The following is an 8,113-nucleotide window of genomic DNA, read 5'->3' as shown; positions in this document are numbered from 1 at the left end:
TTACCTTGACATTAAGGTCATAGAATTTTGTCTCAATAATCCTTTCCAAGCTCTCCTGGTTCTTGGTCAGGGTGGCCAAGCCCTGCTCAATCCTCAGAGTGGATTGGATCAGATATCCAAGCTGGTCTTGCTTGCTCTTCAAGAATACCTGAGATGCCTCTTTCACAGTTGGCATCTTTGCAGCTTTCTCAGCTTTAGCCTTCTCTCTCTTTTCTTGTGCTTGCACAGATGATGGTTCATTCTCAGTTATCACAACAGTGTTGTCTTCAAATTCAGGGTAGATGGGCAGGTGCTCCTTGTCCAAAATGTACTTGCCTTTGCCCATCTTTGAGTTGATGAGCTCCTGGATGTGTGGGGCATATCCACAACTTCTCTTCTGATCAGCTGCAGTCCTCTTGATTGTTTCCACAATCAGGCTCATAACCTTGAACTTCTGTGGGACATCAAATATGTGCAGCAAGTTTATGGCATGTCCTCTGATCATCTTGTGATCACCTGACTTGGATAGCAGTGTGTGCCTTAGAATCCAATTGATTGTTGGCAGACCAGACAACAAATAGTGTACAGATCCAAACTTATGTGTATCCAAAGCAGCATCTGGGATCTCTTTGTACATGTTGGCCATAGAGTTGTGGTCTTTCTTCTTCTTTGCATAGATATGCAAGTCATCCTCATGTTGTTAAGGAGCATTGATCAATTGAGCCCATTCTTCAACTGTATACTGGTACCTAGTACCCTCAGACATCCACACAATCCTTCCATCTGGATAGAAGTGGGCAGTGGAGTAGAATTGCATAATGAGCTCATCATTCCACTTGGTGAACTTCTGAGCCACAAACTTATCAACTCCACATGCCTTGAAGCTATCATATACATCAGGGAAGTGATCCTCATTCTCCTTGATGAACTCCCAGTCAACCCATCTCATGTCACACACTATGGGCTTCTTGTCAAGCGGAATTGTCTCATAGAAGTCCTGCTGCTCCTTAGTGTGGAATCTGTAGTCCACAGCAGTCCTTCTCCTGGTAGCATATGGATCAGACTCTCTCCATAGTCTCAATCCTGAATCCTTCCTGATTTTCATATTCTCTGCAACTGGGTGTGCATCATTGTGATCAGGGATCTTGGGCTTCAGCTTTCTCAAAACAACAGAATCATCTTCTTCTTCAGCAGCTTGAGGCACTGGGGCCTTGTTTTTCTCTTCAGCAGGGATGTTCCTAGTGCTCCTCTTGGGTTTTGGCTTTGGAGTTGGAGCAGCAGCCTTGGGAGCAGTTTTGGGCTTAGATGGAGCAGCCCCTGATCTGATTGCATCTCCCATGAGCTTTTGAGCTTTGGGTGTTGGTGCAGCATCCTCTTCCTCTTCTTCAGAATCTCTCATCATTGATGGCATCCCAATAACTCTGGCAATAGTCTTCTTGACCCTTTCTTTTCTCTTCTTGCCATCTCCAGTTTCCTTGGGTTCAAGAGTGAACTCCATTGTTTCTCCTGTGGCAGCTTTTCTTGGCTTAGACATGGGCTGTCTTCTTGCTGGCATCTTTGTTTTCAGACCTGGCTTACTTGCAGCAGATGAGCATACTCTTTCTTTAGCACTTTCTTCTTTGAAGTGGCTTCATCTTCAACAGCCACATAATCTTCATCTTCAGAGTCAGAAGTTCTCTTCTTTCTTGTCCTGGTGGCAGCCTTTGGCAGATTGCTTGGAGTGCTCCTGCTGCCTTCATCATAGCTGCTAGAGGGACTAGTGCCCTCACTTAACTGAACCTGTTCCTCTGACTTGTTCTGGCTGTCACTTTGGTCAGACATCTTGCAGGAAAACTGTCAGCAGACCCTGTGAATAGGATATAGATGAGGTAGAGTAGATGAGCATCACAAAGTACAGGAGTTTTTGCAAAACTGATGACTTAAAAACATAGTTTTAGTTCTTCACATAAGGCATTTCGGATCTATCGATTTGTAAACTCGGTGATACCGAAGCAGCTTTTGGAACCTGAACTAGTGAACTCGGTCAGACCGAGTCACAGTTTGGTGGTACCGAGACTGCTAGGGTTTCACAGAGAATCAAACTCGGTCGCACCGATTTGCAATTTTCGGTCGGACCGAAAATGTGTGTGCTCTGGCCTAAGCCAAAATCAATAAGACCGATTTCTACAACTCGGTCGGTCCGAGATGAATTCGGCGGAGACCTAACCCTAAATTTTCAAACCAAAACTAATCTACGGGATGATTTCGCTGGACAGGATGATTTCAATCATGGCAAGAATCATGGCAAAGCAATGTGCTAAGAATCGGAGTTAAGGATTAGCACAATGATCAAGTTCGTGCCCAAGTTCGGCGACGAACTTGCTATGGCGGCAACGGCGGTGAAGATTTCCGTTGATGGCGGCGGAGACCAGCGGTGGGAGGTCGCTGGCGACGAGAGGACGATCCGAAGACCAGAGAAGGAAGAGTAGGTTACGCGCGGGCGAAGAGGTTTGGAGAAATTTCCAAAATTTGACCCGGCGGTATATATAACCTGACCCTGTCGGTGTGACCGAGTGGAACGACTCGGTGGCACCGAGATGCAAAACTGCAAGCAGTTACTGCAACTCGGTGTAACCGAAAAGTTCTAATCGGTGGCACCGAGATTGAAAACCCTAGATCAACTTGGTGACTCGGTAGGACCGAAAAGGATGAATCGGCCAGACCAAGATGCACAAAGAGGTTTTGGAGGTTTAAGTCTATGACGAATCGGGATCTCCAAGTGCTCCTCACACAGAGTGGTTCGAATCTGACTTGATCAAACTTTGTGATGTAGCATGAATAGAGTTTGAGACGAGAAAAGCATAGATAGCTAGAGGGTGTTCTTAGGCATTCTTGTCCATCCATTTGGCAAAAAGAGAAAAAATCCAAACAATCAAAGCAACAAATGGATGTCCTCGAATGAGTAAAATATGCAACCAACATGCTCACACAATAAAATGCAAACGAAATATGTGACAAAGCATGCACAAACATTCTAGCATCTATCAAGCAATTGGCGATGACTAGGTCATCTATATATGAGTATATTTACTTAGGAGTCAAGTGAGAACACTTGATCATAGGTCATACCCATCGTTTAAGCACAAGTGGGGTTACCACTTTTACATACAGCATTGTTGTGATCACACCATTAGAGTTGCTTTAGCTCATTGATTTGAGTAAAGCTCCCCCTAGATGTGATATCCCCCCTAAAAGGGATGAACTAACCTTTGGTTTTGTCGATGATGACTTCATGTAGGTGTTGAAGATGTATATGCTCAATGTTGATGTAGATCATTCGGAGCAATCCTTTGGAGTGAGTTGCACTTTCAATACCTACACGGGTTAGTCCCACAAGGAACAAACAACGATATCCATAGACATAGAGTGATGCACACACAAGATGATGTCCATGGAAGCATTAGGTTACCTTGTCCCTTGTCTTACCAACAAGAGGGTTTGTGACTCCTTGAACTAGTGCAAGATATGGAATTTATTTGCACTTGTCCTCGCCAAAATGATAAGAGTGAAGTATGTTGGCGGAGTCACCCTCAAGAACTCTCTAGTTCTTCTTCTTTGGGATCCACATCATCTTGATGGGAATCCTTGGAATCGTAGTTGTGCTTGATGAAGTAGAACTTGATGTAGTCTTGGGAATCCACTTGACCAAAGCCTTAGGTGCTTCTTCAAATGCATCAATTTCCTCTTGAAGCTTGTCCTTGCCTTTTTGCTTGTGGTCTTGTGGTGGAAGATCATCTTGAGCTTGTGTTCCTTTGAAAGAAGTAGGATCATACTTCTCTTGTTGAGGAACAAACTTCATCTTGGGGTATTGATCTTCTTTCCACTCAACTCCATTGGCATTGAACTTCCGTTCAAAACCAACACATTGATTCTTCCGGTGTCTTCCTTGCTTGCGCACAATTTCCTCAAATTGCTTACTTCCGGCAAGACTCTTGTAAACACCCTTCTCTATGATTCCCTCCAATAAGCTATTTTCTTGCTCAAGTGCAACTTGGCTAAGAGAATCATTAGTGGAATCAAGAGAACTACTAGAAGCAACAACATTAGATTTAGCATGATTGTTGTTACTACTAGATGAAGAATCTTTCTTGTTCTTGTTGCTAGATTTAACTTGTGGCATGTAAGTAGACAAGAGTAAACGCTTGGCAATGTAAGAAGAACTTTTCTTGCGAAGATCATCATTGATTGCCTTTAAAAACTCATGCTCTTGCTCAAGGTTGAGCTTTTCAAAGCGTAGCTTATCATGAGTCTTTAAAAGTTCTCGATGATTTTCCAAGGTAGTTTCATGAGCTAAATTAAGAGTGTTTAGTTCTTGAGTTAGATGCTCAATCTCCTTCTTATCATCATCATTCGTTTTATCTTGATTAGCATGATTAATTGACGTTTCATCATAGTATTCATCACTAGAGTTGTCAACAAGTAAATCATCATCACCTAGCAAATCATCTTCATCACTATTGAAATCAACATACTCGGGATGTGTTACCTTTGGACCTTTGGCCATGAAGCATCTTCCAATTCCTTCATTTGGTGAGTCAAATATGTCGTAGGAGTTGGTTGACACAAGTGCTAGACCGGCAACACCTTCATCTTGAGTATATTCAGAGTCGGAGTTATAACTTCTTTCAGAGTGATTGTCGGAGTCGGATCCGGATACCCATTCACCAACATGAGCTTGATGTCTTCTTTTTGTGTAGCTCCTTGATGACTTTTCCTTTCTTTCCGAATCCTTGCTTCTCCGAGAGGGTCTTCGTTCATAACGATCATCTCTACTCCTCCTTTCTCTTGGTGGTGATTCTTCTCTTCTACTTCTTCTTTTGGGAGAATCTTCTCTTCTTTTGTAGGGGGCCGTACACTCATTGGAGTAGTGTCCGGGTCTTCCACAATTGTAACAATTTCGCTCACGACTAGAAGATCTTTTGTCATTGTAGGACCTTGACTTGGAGCTTCTTTCTTTGCTTCTACTCTTGTAGAACTTGTTGAAGTTCTTAACCATTAAGCTCAATTATTTATTGAAGGTTTGCTTCTCACTTGATGATGTGGGAGCATCACACAAGGCTTTGTAAGCACCACTTGACTTGTCGTGAAGCTCTTCCTTATCCTTGAGTGAGATCTCATGAGCAACAATTCTTCCAATGACTTCCGTTGGCTTGAGATCTTTGTAATTGGGCATCATTTGAATCAATGTGCACACGGTATCATATTTTCCATCCAAGGCTCTTAGGATCTTCTTGATGATGAATCTATCAGTCATCTCTTCACTTCCTAAGCCGGCAATCTCATTTGTGATGAGAGCAAGCCTAGAGTACATTTCAGCGACACCTTCACCATCCTTCATTTTGAACTTGTCAAGTTGACTTTGAAGCACATCCAATTTGGATTCCTTGACGGAGTCGGTACCTTCGTGCATATCAATCAAAGTATCCCAAATTTCCTTTGCATTCTCAAGACGGCTGATTTTGTTGAATTCTTCGGGGCACAATCCGTTCAAGAGAATATCACAAGCTTGAGCATTGTATTGTAGCATCTTCAATTCTTCCACGGTAGCTTCACGGTTCGGTTCTCTCCCATCAAAGAATTCACCTTGCAATCCAATACACACAATATCCCAAACGGCGGGGTTATGTCCAAGAATATGCATTTTCATCTTATGCTTCCAACTAGCAAAATTAGTACCATCAAAGTAAGGACCTCTACGGTGGTAATTTCCCTCGCTAGACGCCATACTCTACTAGGTTGTGAAACCAAGGCTATGACCACCAAAAGCTTTGGAAATCAAAGCAAATGGAGACCAAAGCTCTGATACCACTTGTAGGATCGGAAGTATGTCTAGAGGGGGGGTGATTAGACTACTTGACCAAATAAAATCTAGCCTTTTCCCAATTTTAGTTCTTGGCAGATTTTAGCAACTTAGCACAAGTCAAGCAATCAACCTACACATGCAATTCTACGAGTATAGCAGCGGAATGTAAAACATTTGCATATGAAGGTAAAGGGATGAGTTTGAAGGAGCAAACGCAATGTTGACACGGAGATTTTTTATCCGTGGTTCCGATAGGTGGTGCTATCGTACATCCACATTGATGGAGACTTCAACCCACGAAGGGTAACGGTTGCGCGAGTCCACGGAGGGCTCCACCCACGAAGGGTCCACGAAGAAGCAACCTTGTCTATCCCACCATGACCGTCGCCCACAAAGGACTTGCCTCACTCGGGTAGATCTTCACGAAGTAGGCGATCTCCTTGCCCTTACAAACTCTTGGTTCAACTCCACAATCTTGATGGAGGCTCCCAAGTGACACCTAGCCAATCTAGGAGACACCACTCTCCAAGAAGTAACAAATGGTGTGTTGATGATGAACTCCTTGCTCTTGTGCTTCAAATGATAGTCTCCCCAACACTCAACTCTTTCTCATAGGATTGGATTTGGTAGAAAGAAGATTTGAGTGGAAAGGAACTTGGGGTAGGCTAGAGATCAAGATATATTTGGTTGGAATGGGATATCTTGACCTCAACACAAGTGTAGGTGGTTCTCTCTCAGAAAATATGTATTGGAAGTGTAGGCATGTTCTGATGGCTCTCTCCATGAATGAAGAGTGGGTGGAGGGGTATATATATAGCATCCACACAAAGTCTAACCGTTACACACAAATCACCAAACTCGGTGGGACCGAATCATGAAACTCGGTCGGACCGATTTAGTTCAAAATGTGAACGTTAGGATTCTCAGTGGGGCCGTGGATCAATCGGTGGGACCGATGTCATTAGGGTTAGGGCATAACCTAATCTCGGTGAGACCGATTACACAAACTCGGTGAGACCGATTTTGGTAATAGTCAAACAGAGAGTTGGTCCAGCAAACTCGGTGGGACCGATTCGCTCATCTCGGTTGGACCGAAACATTACGAAAGGGAAACAGAGAGTTTGCATTGCAATCTCGGTGGGACTGATCGCTCATCTTGGTTTGACCGAAACATTACGAAAAGGAAACAGAGAGATTACAACCCCATCTCGGTTGGACCGAGATCCCTATCGGTGAGACCGAATTGATTCGGGTTTCTGGCAGTGGCTATGACAACTGAACTCGGTGGCTCCGGATATGAAATTTCGATTGGGCCGAGTTGGAATTTTTGGTTTAGGACATATGTGGATGTGAGAAAGTAGTGGAGGGTTTTGGAGCATATCACTAAGCATTTTGAGCAAGATCCCCATTAAGCAACACCTCATCCCTTCTTAATAGTATTGGCTTTTCCTATAGACTCAATGTGATCTTGGATAACTAAAATAGAAAATGTAGAGTCTTGTGCTTTGAGCTTGAGCCAATCCTTTGTCCTTAGCATTTTGAAGGGTCCACTTTCTAATCCATGCCATGCCAGTTATTGAGCTTTCCTGAAATATTCATCTTGGAATAGCATTAGCTCAATGAGCTATATGTTGTTAGGAATTACCAAAACCACCCAGGGATAGTTGCACTTTCAAGACGTTGTTAGCGACAACTCAGGTGGTGAGGACGGAGAGAGCGAGGACAGCGAAGAGGGCAGTGCCTCCAACTAACCCTGTGTTTTCTTTGCCTTAACCTGTGGAAAAAGGGAAACCTCCGGGCGCAGCCCTGTGGGGTGTGAAAGCATTGTGAAGGGGGGGGCCTTATCATGTATGAAACAGCGTATATGAAATGATGGCACGCCTTTTGTGGATAAGGCTTGAGATGCACCATCAGGAGCCCGCGGGGCTCCCGAGCTCGGTAGTTGTCACGTCTTACCTTGGCTCCGTAGGTCTTGGGCGTGCCTTGACGTCCCGGTCGGACCTTCCTCCTGAGGCGAGCCCTTAGGGGCCCGCGAGACTCTGGGCCTCCAGAGAATCCTGTTGATTCATTCGAGAGGGCCTCGCGAGGAGCGTACGTCGGACCACGGCAGGATGTGCACGCGGCAATCTTGCGGCGCATGCACTCTTGGCCCCGAGGGGGTCCTATCTGGGTCACCCGGACGCGCCTGGCGCTGTCTGCCGACCTGCCCCCACTCGCGGGGAGCTCGCAAAGGGGGGCAGCAGGCGTGAGCCTCAAAGTAAAACACGCAACCAGAACGCAAGAAATCGACAC

Source organism: Triticum aestivum, chromosome 5D, assembly GCF_018294505.1.
Source record: "Triticum aestivum cultivar Chinese Spring chromosome 5D, IWGSC CS RefSeq v2.1, whole genome shotgun sequence".
NCBI lineage: Eukaryota > Viridiplantae > Streptophyta > Magnoliopsida > Poales > Poaceae > Triticum > Triticum aestivum.
Note: the sequence above shows the minus strand (reverse complement) of the source record.